At 41.5% G+C, this 10,790-nt stretch overlaps 1 protein-coding gene across 4 annotated transcripts in view; it reads right to left on the bottom strand.

Moving 5' to 3' along the window:
* Casp8 (caspase 8) overlaps positions 1–10,790 on the bottom strand; it is a 41,860-nt gene that overhangs the window by 28,550 nt on the left and 2,520 nt on the right. The window contains exons 1-2 of one of the 4 annotated variants that reach the window (XM_031367591.1): positions 5,930–6,327; positions 1,481–1,681 (exon numbers count right to left, since the gene is read on the bottom strand). The exons of 1 other annotated variant lie outside the window; for it this stretch is intronic. The gene's annotated coding sequence lies outside the window, so the exon portion shown is untranslated. Of the gene's footprint in view, positions 1–1,480; positions 1,682–5,929; positions 6,328–10,790 lie in introns of those variants that run through there. 2 more of the 4 variants (XM_031367590.1, XM_031367592.1) reach the window with 2 other exon arrangements.

The raw sequence follows: 10,790 nt of genomic DNA, 5'->3' as shown, positions 1-10,790 counted from the left end.
GGAGAGGAAGGGAAAGGAGAGGAGGAGAGGAAATGAGAGAAGAGGAGGAGATGAGAGGAGAGGAGAGAAGAGGAGAAGATGAGAGGAGAGGAGAGGAAAGGAGCTCCATTATGTAGCTCTAGAATTCAGTGTACACCAGTCCTGTCTTCCTGCCATGGCTTTCTCAAGAGCTGGGATTGATGATGCATGCCACGCCCAGTAATCCACATATTAACTGTTGGAATGACACCACACACAGACATTTCTTTCATCTTCTACAAGTCCTGCATTATTTTTTTTTTACTGAATTCATTATTTGTGTGTGTGTGTGTGTGTGTGTGTGTGTGTGTGTGTGTGGTGGGTATAGGCATGTGTGTGCCACAGCGAGTGTGCCAGGACCTCTGGAAAGTGTTCCTGCCTTCCACCTTTGCGTGGGTTTTGGGGATTGAACCAGGTTGCCAGCTTTGCACAGCAAGCACCTTCACCTGCTGTACAGGTCCTTCCTCATTCCTTTCTTAAATAAATTGTTAGACTTGGGAGAAGAAGAGAAAATATGAGAATGAAAAAAAAAAATGCTGTCTTGGGTGTGTTCCTGACCTAAAGACTGTATGGTGTAGGAGACAGGAAGTAGACTTCCGGGAAATCCGAGGCAGGGCAGGAAGTGCCTCTCAGACTGGGCCTCAGCACAAGTGCTCTTAAGAAAACAGCATTAAGAACCAAGTTCTTAAGAGAACTGGAAACTTGCCTTCCCCTAAAGATCTGCAGCTCACACATCTCTCAGAGAAACCCAAAGAGTGAATAGACAGAACAGGGGACATAATCTAGCTGTGAATCTCTCGCAGGAGAGAACACACGTCCTTCCCAAATCCATGAAGTAATCACAAAAGTAGCCACAAGGACAGATAGAATGACCCAGAGGACAGCCACCCTGACAGGGCTTTTAAACACACTGTGTTAGAACAATTACTGAAACTTAATGAAAGGGAGGGAGGGAGAGAGAAAGAGGGAGGGATCCTAAATGAAATCCTTACATCAAAATAAATTTCAAACGGGTAGAGTTGAACCTTTAAACAGCACTGTGTGTGCACACACATGGCTGATGATGCCCATGTTCAGGGGTAAGAAGACAACTTTGTGTTGGTTGTTGTTGATTCTCTCTCTGCACCTTGACATGGTTCCAGTGATCAGACTCAGACAGGCAGGCTTGTTCATCCAGCAGCCTTACAAGATGAACCACATCACCACCCCACAAAAAAAAAAAAAGTAAATAAGTAAAATACTTTACAAAAAGTAGAGGGATTGATCGAGAGGCATCGAGACAAACATATACAAGAAGCCAGTCGCCAGTCAGCACAGGTTTGTGAGGTTTCTGCCAATTCAATTATTGAAAATCAGCTTCTCATAATTGTGGTTTACCCTTTTGTAAATGAAACTGAGCAAAACCATTGGTCTTAAGTGAGTCGCTGTGTTTATCTGTTGACCGGCCTGCTCTGATGCATACCTGTTCGGACACTGGATCTTTCTTGCCTTTTTGACTCCAGATCTTGCTCTGTAACTTAGGCTGGCCTCAGAAACCTCAGATTCAGGTGCTGTTGCTCAGAGAGACAAATGAAGGGTCATAACACTGCCCTCCCCAGACCTGTCCCACACTGCAGCCTGCTTCCCCGGACAGCCGTGCTTTTCTTTCTCTTCTTTAATACATCTAAAAAAAAAAAAAAAATCCATGGTCCAGTTCTTTGTTCTTAGAATCTGGGGTCTCAGAAGCAGCTTCTGAGGCCTCAAACCCACACCTACAACACAAAGGTAGTTTCAAGACAAACTTTGTAATGGGGGAAAACATCAATAGTATGATTTTTAAATGGAGGAGGGGCTAATTTTCTTGTTTCCCATTAAGTCAATTTAAAGAGAGACAGAGACAGAAGAGGAACCATGAGCATGGTGGCACATGCCTATAAATGGTCTCAAATTACGGTCCAGCCTAAGTTACAGAACAAGGCCCAGAGTCAAAAAAAAAGTAAGAAAGATCAGTAGCCCCATGTAGGAACAGTTATGGATCAGAGAAGGCACTTCACACATAAATACAATGACTAATTTAAGACCAACAATTTTTCACTCTTTTGGGGAAAAAAAATGCTCAGTTTCATTTACAAAAAAAAATTAAACCATAATTATAATGAGAGGTCAGTTTTCACCAATCAAACTGGCAGTGTGAGGTGGCAGAAATTAAAAATAGGTAGGTAGGTAATTTCACCATTAACCCATAGAATACACTCTGATTCCCACAAATTAATTTCCAGGGGTTTTAATACCTAAATGTGGGTGACCTCAAAACCAAATATAGGTATAATAAATACACGGCAACCTTGTTTGAAGAAACAGAGCAGAAACAGCTGTCCATCAATGCTGGTTCCATAAGCTGCCATTCATGCCGAAAGAACTCAGCTATTGAAAGCAATGGGGAAAGCCAGTGTCTTCTGTGTGTGAGCCACAGAAGGAATTAGTATGTGTACTCACACGTGGGGTCACCAAGAGCCTGACCTCACTGAAAACTGCTTCTGTACTACCTAAGGAGCCCGAAACCGTGCACCAAGGACAGGCGGGAATGATAGCAAGCCTGGCTTTCTGTTACGGTGGAGCCCTTTGGCAGTTTGTGGAAACGCCACAGTCCCCATTCTAAATGCACCTGTATCTAACTAAATCTCCATTTAGAGACCCTTAACTTAGGGCCAGTGTGTTGATCAACATTAGGTCAAACATCCTTAAAATTTTAAAGCAGTTTAATTGGTTAAAATCCCATTTAATAGGGGAAAAAATCCAGAAGGAACAGAAACAAGACTTCCAGCTGGAGAGATGGCTCAAAGGTTAAGAGCACTGACTGCTCTTCCAGGGGTCCTGAGTTCAAATCCCAGCAACTACATGGTGGCTCACAACCATCTGTAATGAGATCTGATGCCCTCTTCTGGTGTGTCTGAAGACAGCTACAGTGTATTCATATACGTTAAATAATAAAATAATAATTTTAAAAAATAAATAAAATAACCTGTAATTCCACCAACCAAAGGTAAATATTTAGTAATACTTTAATGCTTTATCTACCAAATATTTTAATCATGCTTATTTTCCCATTAATAATATTGAAAATACATTCTGATATCTTTTTCTCTATAGCACAGATTTTAATATCCATAAAGCATCTACCATAAGTACATAATTCACATAACCAGTCGTTATTCAATTCAGGATGATTTTAAAGTGCAAATCTCTGAATCCTATTTCTTTAGAATACTTTCCTATAATACTATAAGATCAAGGGGTTTAATTAATAAGCCTTCTCAGGCATCACATAGTCAGCAGCATTTCTTTTATTTAAAACTTTTAATTGTTTTAATTGGCTAGGCTTGTTCTTTGACCGTTTATTTCACATATGTCCATAACCCTTTCTGTTTACCCTTGGCAACCCCACCATCTTTTTTCTTCCTCCCTCCCCACACCCTCCCTCCTCCTTACAAGTCTCTTTCCCACATTCACGTCCTTTTAACAGTATTTCCTGACAGTAAAACAGAACAGTCTCCCTGCCACCCGTTATGATCTGAGGCCAGTGTGGTGGTGAGTCTGGACACGGTGTGACCGGCCCCTGGCCCCTGTGCCCATCCCCGCTCACTTATCCCTGCACCTTTATGAGGTGACTGCTTCTGAAGGAGCTGATAAGGCCTCTGAGCTTCCCAAGCCTCTGCACGGTGCCTGACACTCCATTTTGCTTGCTTGTTCCTGTTTGTGTCTCACATTTCTCTACTCATAGACCCCCCCCCCAAAAGAAATCAGTTTCATGGAATTTATGAGACCATAAAAACCGTGGCTAGCCCACCCGCTCTCTAAGAACAGGGACCACACTGTGGTCTCATTTTATGGGACCTAAACTGGTGACTTGAACTTATGAGAAATTAACACTGTTAATATTTTTTGAAAAAAATGTTTGCTGTTGTTTTTGTTACTGAAAGCACTAAGTGTAAAACACCTCACAGAGAAAAGGTAGAAAAGTATGAAAATAAAATAAAATCATTTAAATCTTATCATTCTAAAGTAACTCTCTGGACATATTTAGCATTGTATACCGAAATGTATTCACATCTCTCTACATAGGTAGATATGTATGAATTTGAGAAGTATTTGAGAAGCTTATCATATTATTATATTTTATTATTGTTGTCAAATAATCTCAATATATTTCCACTTTATGATATATATTGAACATTTAATATTTTATGTATGTATACCTTAAAATATTTAAATGTAAATCAATGTTTGTATTATGACTTAGAAGTGTTCAGAAGCATCCATAGCAGCATTTTTCTTATCTCATTTTGCTAGAAGCCTCTGAAGAAACGGTTACTACAATCTTCATTTTCCTATTGCACTAAATCATGACTTAGATCAGCTAGTCAGCAAGAGATAGGCTCAGATTCACGGTCACTCAGTAGCTCCAACAGTACTAAAAATGTGTCATTTTTTTTAAACACCAGCCAGGCTGCCTGAGCTACCTGAAGAGTTTCAGGCCAGCAAAAGTCCCAAAATAGCTAGCACCTGAAGAACACACACAGCTCAGTGTGCGAGCATCCCCACCAACAAGCACACGTATGCATAAAAAGATAGACTATTTTTTTTCTATTGGAAGACAATGAGGAAATTCAACAGAGAAATACAAATAGCCATATTTTCAAATGGGTACAACGGCCAAAGATATTAAAAGTTAAAGAATTAAAAAAAAAAAAACCAAAAAAAAAAAAAAAAAAAAAAAAAAAACAAAAAAAAACAGAAAAAACTGAACATAAAATGGAGTGTGTGGAGTGTGTGGCCTGCCCACTGTTGAGGAAGTGCTAGTCTTAGACCGGAGGCTCGATCTATGATCCAAGCTCCACCACAACCTCTTGTGCCGGGTTACTGTTTCTCATCATTATTCAATAAATAATCAAGTATATCCTGCCCCTCCTGAGATTTTGATAACTACCTCCGAGATGGAGACGGTGGGGAGGCGTAAAATGAAACTTGCTAGAACTTTCCAGGGATAAAAGTCAACTCGTCATCCAAAGCCTGAGAGAATCTGAGAGGCTCCGTCAGGCCAAATCCTAACCTTGAGTGCTGCCTCTGCCTCCAGGCAAGGCTGCTGGCAGAACTGGGCTCCCCCAAACCCCAAAGAACTCCACACATGAGCAAGATCAACATTCCGCAGCCGGCAGGTGCAGGTGCTCGATCCACCTCATTAAAGGCAGTCAAATGTCAATAAAATGAACAACCAACCCCATCATTTTCTAACTGAATATAACTTGTAACCCACCGCTAGAACGGCTGGAACGGAGTTCTAGGCTTTTAAACTGTTATTTCCTATTATTTCATTGTCTAGACTGTCTTATTTCTTTTTAATTTCTCAAAAATAGACTTGATAGGCTGAGGAGGTAGCTTGGTGATAGAGTGCTTGCCTAGCACGTGCAAAGCCCTGGATTCAATTTCCCGAACTGTGGATTTAAAAACATAAATGATAAAATCGCTAGAGTGTGTCTGTGTTAGGGAGTATGCGTGCTGGGGGTGGGCATGTGTGAGTTATCAGATGTGTAGTTTGGGGTAGGTGAGACGGTGAGGAGATATCGTAGCCAAGTCAATTGAGATCTGCCTTTTGGCTTCTGTTCAAGGAAGGGGACAATAGATGGCTGTGTACTTAAAACATTCCAGGAACACCCAGAAGCCCATGATCTAAGGGGGGAGGGGGGCGCAGGTCGGGGAGGGGAAGAAGCCCCGAAGAGGAAAGAGGGCAGTTACTCACACAGAAAGCTCCGGGCTTCCCTTTCAGTATTCAAACCCTGAAAGCCTCTATGGCCTTGTGGACTCCAGATCCCACACTCCAAAACCTAGAAAGCTCTAGAACCGAGATCCTCCCCCGTTAAAAAGCCCAGCTGACCTTATCAGAAACAAATCCCGAGATCCTCACGAGGCACCTCGCTCCCAAGCCCCTACTCTGGGGTCTGTGGCAGGCAGAGGGCAACAGAGCTGGAGGGTAGAGCCTTTTACACTTCCTGCTTTCCTGAAACAGGACATAGATAGGAGGAGGTAGCAGCAAGCCGGCTGGCTGAGTAGTCGGAATGACACTGGCTAAGGCTGTGCAAAGTTCTGTACATGTATACACTATGTTGGCCATAGTCTCCCCTTTTGCCCATCCCCCATTTCCTGTTAGTCCCTTGGTCTCCTAGACAGTTTCGCTTCTGCTTTCACGACATAGAGACGAATTTATGTGACTATAAAATCTAGGAACCACAAATGAAAAAGCAAATGACACATCTGTCCTTCTGAGATTGGCTCAATTCACTTAAGATGATTATCTCAGTTTTTGTCTATTTTCTGGCAAACATTTCCCGTTTTGTTTTATTTTTTTTTTGGTTCGGCTTTGGTTTTGTTTGACCCTGGCTGTCCTGGAACTCGCGTTGTAAACCAGTCCAGCCTCAGACTCAGGGATCCACCCGCCTCCAACTTCCAAGTGCTGGGATTAAAGGTGTGTGCCACCATTGCTGGGCTGTCACTCTGTTCTTTATGGCTAAAATTTGTGTGAGTGTGTGAGAGTGTATGTATGAGTGTGTGTGAATGAATGTGAGTGTGTGAGTGTGTGTGTATGAGTGTGTGAATGAGTATGAGTGTGTGTGTGCATGTGTGTATAAAAGGCCACATTTTCCTCATCCATTCCTCATGGTCGGGTCGGTTCCATAACTTAACTATTGTGAATAAGTGCAAGTGTTTCCATAATATGCTGACTTAGCGTCCTTTGCATAAGTACAGCTGGGTCCATGGAAAGCTGGCCCAGCTCATCTTCCCATCAGCAGTGTACAGGGGCCCGCATTTGTTGTTATTTGTTATCCTAATGACTGTTATTCTGACAGGGATAAGATGCAATCTCCGAGTGCTGTAACTCATACTTCTCTGACAGCTAGTAGAGGGGAGCATTCTTTCATTATTTTTAGCTATTTGTATTTTCTTACCAGTTATGTAATCAATTACTTTTCTGTTTATTTATTTCACTGAGAGTGAGAGGCATTCTTGCCACTTGTGGAAGTCAGAGACAACTTTTGGGAGTCTGTCCTCGTCCATTGTGTATGTTCTTGGGTAGAACTCAGGCTGTCTGGCTTGGTGACAAGCACCTTCTCCCCTCAGCCATCCTCCTGGACCTCTATTTCAATTTTTGTGAGCCACTTGTTTATTTCATTAGCTCGTTTATTAGTTGGGTTGTTTGATTTCCTTTTTTTTTTTTTTTTTTTTTTTTTTTTTTTTTTTTTTTTTTTTTTTTTTTTTTTTTTTTTTTTTTTTTTGGTTTTTCGAGACAGGGTTTCTCTGTGTGGCCGTGGCTGTCCTGGAACTCACTCTGTAGACCAGACTGGCCTCGAACTCAGAAATCCACCTGTCTCTGCCTCCCAAGTGCTGGGATTAAAGGCGTGCGCCACCACCACCTGGCATGTTTGATTTCTTAATGTTTACTTTTTTAGTTCTTGACATCGTCTAGACTAATATTTTGTCAGATATATAGTTTGCAAAGATTTCTCTCCCATTCTGAATGCTGTCTCTTTGTCCAATTAATAGTTCCTTCGACACAGAAAGAGCTTTTTAGTTTCATGAGGTCTCTATTTGGCAACTGGACTTATTTCTTGAGCAATGACTTTCAAGAGTAATTCTGGGTATTAGTGGTCTCAGGATCACAATCAAAAGTCACAAACTGCATTTAAAAACAAGAACAAAACAAGAAAACAGGATCCATCTATTGTCGTCAAGAAAAAAAAAACTTTAGCATCAAAGATAAAGGAACGCTGCCTTAAAGGTGAAGGGGTAGAAAAGGGTACCCAATGGACGTAAGGAACGCATCTAAGGGTAGAAAAGGGTATCCAATGGACGTAAGGAACGCATCTAAGGGTAGAAAAGCGTATCCAATGGACGTAAGGAACGCATCTAAGGGTAGAAAAGCGTATCCAATGGACGTAAGGAACGCATCTAAGGGTAGAAAAGGGTATCCAATGGACGTAAGGAACGCATCTAAGGGTAGAAAAGCGTATCCAATGGACGTAAGGAACGCATCTAAGGGTAGAAAAGCGTATCCAATGGACGTAAGGAACGCATCTAAGGGTAGAAAAGGGTACCCAATGGACGTAAGGAACGCATCTAAGGGTAGAAAGGGGTATCCAATGGACGTAAGGGATGTATCTAAGAGAAAAGGGTATCCAATGGACGTAAGGGATGTATCTAAGAGAAAAGGGTATCCAATGGACGTAAGGAACGCATCTAAGGAACAAGCAAGCATCACTGTTCAAAAACATGACAAGAGAGACGTCAACCCCAAACCAGTCAGAAGGTTCAGAGCTTCCTTCATATGGATTAAGGGAACAATCCGTCAAGAGGACATTGTACTACCAAACATTAATGTGTACACAGAACAAATTCTGCTCAGGGTAAAGTCACGAACTGACCCAGCACAGTAAGTGGGTAACTGCGACACTTCATCCTCATCTGTAAGTAGAAAATCATCTGAGTTAAATGAGGTCCCAGATCAAGTGGAGTTAATAACAGCAATCTACAGAACGTTTCCATCCATCGCTGCCGAGCGCATGGTTTTCTAGGGGTCCTCGGGCCTCTCAGATGATGTAAGAGGACACAAAGCAAGCCTTAGCAAATATAGGAAAATGGAAATAACATCTCAGGTTCTGTTCTGACAACCAAGAAGTAAAGCTAGAAATTAACAGCAAAAGAATGTTTAAAAAAATATACAAACTCATTAACACACTAACACTAATTAAATAGCACATTAATGAATGATGGCCAGTCCACTGAAGAAGTCAAGAAGGAAATAAAAAAAAAATCCCTAGGCAAAATTAAAAATGAAAACACAACACACTAAAACCTGTAGGATACAATGAAAGTTGTCCTAAGAGGCAAATTTGTAGCTATAAGTACCTACATTAAAAGGCAGAGAGAGGGGCTGGAGAGATGGCTCAGTAGTTAAGAGTACTTGCTGCGCTGGGAGAGGACCAGAGTTCAATTCCCAGCACCTACATTGGGCACTCATAACCATCTGTAACTCCAACTCCAAGAGACCCAACACTCTCATCGGGCTTCTTGGGCATGGTACTCACATGTATATACATACCCATATACATATAATTTTAAATGATTAAAAAATAATAATAAGCCGGGCGGTGGTGGTGCACGCCTTTAATCCCAGCACTTGGGAGGCAGAGGCAGGTGGATTTCTGAGTTTGAGGCCAGCCTGGTCTACAGAGTGAGTTCCAGGACAGGTAGGGCTATACAGAGAAACCCTGTCTCAAAAAACCAAATTAATAATAATAATAATAATAATAATAATAATAATAATAATAATAATAATAACTGAGACACACACACACAAACTTCGAGAGGGACTGGCAAGATGACTCAGCAGATAAAGGTGCTTGCTTCTAAAGCCTGGAACCCACATGGGGGAACACACATACACATAGCTAAACACACACACACACACACACACACACACACACACGCACACGCACACACACACACACACATAGGTGTGGCATACACATAGCTAAACACACACATACACACACACACAGGTGTGGCATACACATAGCTAAACACACACACACACACACACACATACGAACACACAATAAACAAATGGAAAAAAGTCAGAGAGATATCAAATTAGTAACTCAATGAAACACCTCAAGACCTTGGAAAAATGAGAACAAGCTAAACCCAAAAGCAGCAGATCGTGTGGTGGTCTGAATGAGACCAGCCCTTACTGGAACTCTTTGAGAAGGATTAGGAGGTGTTGGTCTTGCTAGAGAAGACAAGTCGCTGGGGGTGGGCTTTGACATTTCAAAAAGCCCATGCCAGGCTCTGCTTCTTACTTTCTATTGGCCTGCGACTTGTGGATCAGGTGAGCTCAGCTCCTGTCCCAGCCTGCCTGCCCCCACACTCCCCACAATGATGATAATGAACTAACCCTCGGAAACTGTAAGCAAGCTTCCAATGAAATGCTTCCTTTTAAGAGTTGCCTTGGTCATGGTGTCTCTTCATAGCATCAGAACAATTAAGACATATGGGAAAAATAATTAAGATCCAGGCAGAAATTAATGAAAGAAATCAAAACAAAACAAAAAGATTCACAAAGAATTAAAGAAACAGAGTTGATACTAAGAAAAGATTAAAAACAGCAAACAAACAAACTAAACCAAGCAAAAGAGAGAAAACCCACATTAATAAAGTTAGAGGCGAAAAGGGAGACATTAAAACTGATATCTATGAAATTTAGAAAAAAAATCATATGAATATACTTGAAAAACTTTCAATCTACCTGCTTTTAGAATCTGAAAAAAAAAAAAGGATTAATTTCTAAAATTTTATTAACTAGCAAAAAGAGGCCTCAGGTGTGCTTCACCTCCGATGGGCCTGGAGTCCTGGGCTTTGAGGGTTTGCCGACTTCCACAGCTAAGTCTTACTGTTACACAGGGATGTTCTTCTTTCGCCTAGTTCCATAGTTTCTACTTACAGCTAAAACAAAACAAAACAACAACAAAACAAGCCTAAAATCAAAATCAAGGCTTTCCTACAGCAATCTCACCAAAGAGGCAAACCCTGGGCCCTTCACCATGTGAACAAACACATAAGCTCCTTGCTGGGAGTTAGTTAAAACATTTTTCTGATGCTAAAAAGAAGGAAAAGAAATCCCAGCACTTGGGAGGCAGAGGCAGGTGGATTTCTGAGTTTGAGGCCAGCCTGGTCTACAGAGT

The sequence above is a fragment of the Mastomys coucha genome, unplaced genomic scaffold, assembly GCF_008632895.1.
Source record: "Mastomys coucha isolate ucsf_1 unplaced genomic scaffold, UCSF_Mcou_1 pScaffold14, whole genome shotgun sequence".
NCBI classification, from domain to species: Eukaryota; Metazoa; Chordata; class Mammalia; order Rodentia; family Muridae; genus Mastomys; species Mastomys coucha.
Note: the sequence above shows the minus strand (reverse complement) of the source record. Positions and strands in the feature narration are given on the sequence as shown.